Source organism: Meleagris gallopavo, chromosome 1 (assembly GCF_000146605.3).
Source record: "Meleagris gallopavo isolate NT-WF06-2002-E0010 breed Aviagen turkey brand Nicholas breeding stock chromosome 1, Turkey_5.1, whole genome shotgun sequence".
Taxonomy (NCBI): domain Eukaryota; kingdom Metazoa; phylum Chordata; class Aves; order Galliformes; family Phasianidae; genus Meleagris; species Meleagris gallopavo.
In genome coordinates this window covers 177,872,547-177,873,639 of record NC_015011.2, presented here as the reverse complement: position 1 = coordinate 177,873,639, position 1,093 = coordinate 177,872,547, and positions in this window count along the sequence as shown.

Genomic DNA, 1,093 nt, shown 5'->3' with positions numbered 1-1,093 from the left:
TCGCCGTGCACTGCGGGCTGCTCAGCTCCCAGCGCACGGTGCCCGGGGAAGGCAGCTGAGCGGTGGTGGAATGCCGTGCCTATGGCTGCAGGCATAATGGGGTCTTGTCTAGGGACGTGAAAGCACCGCTGGAAAAGGCGTGTTCGTGCGTTGAGGTGAAGATCTGTCCTGCGTATTGCACTGCGTGGCGTGTCTGGAAGGAAAGACTCTTTCATCATGAGTGATTTAAATAAATAAGCTTGTTCTAGTAATTTGCGTGGATAGAAAGTATAGAAAGCCAGCGCTTGTGTGGGTGTGTGGGTCTGCAAAACGCCCATGTGAGTTTGTTCTGGAGGTACAGGAAACAGTCAGGTGTGTAATATCTTTAAACATTAATAAATAGAGAAGAAATGTCTGGAACAACCAGCTCTGTTTTATAAAATTATAGCAAAGTTTGATAGTGGAAAATATAAATGCTTGAAAGAAATCCACACCTCTGTGCTGCTGTGGTGGCTTTCATGTACAGCCAAACCAGAACTGTGGTAAAGCTGAGGGTTACTTTAATTTCTTTTCATTGTCTTTTGCTTGCCTTAATGTGGGAAGGAGAGTGGAGTCCTGGCTGAGCACACGTGCAGAGACACAGCCATTGCTCACCCGCTGTGGGGAAGGGTCATTCTAGTGGCAGTGGAGTGATGAGTGCCAACGTTACATCTGTATAAAGCACAGATTCCTGCTTTGTCCCCACCATAGGAGTAACAGCAAAACCCTGCTCTTCTGCTCCATGCACTCACCAATGCAGCAACCTGTGTCATCAAGTTTCCATCAATCCATCTTTAAAGCATCATTTGTGAAGCATTTGTCATACAGGAACTGCTTTATACTTTCATCATACTCATCACAAATTTTTGCGCCCCACTACCTGCTGTATCTACAGTTTGCATATGCACAGAGCAATGTTTTCTGTTGTGCTCTCTGCTGTTTCCCTATTCACTTGTTTTCACCTTTCAAGCACCTCAGATGTGAGAGTTGATTTTTTTCAGTCAGCCCGAGGTTCTTGGGATTGATGGGATGAGTTTCAACAAGGGCAAATGCTGAGTCCTGCACTTTGGCCACA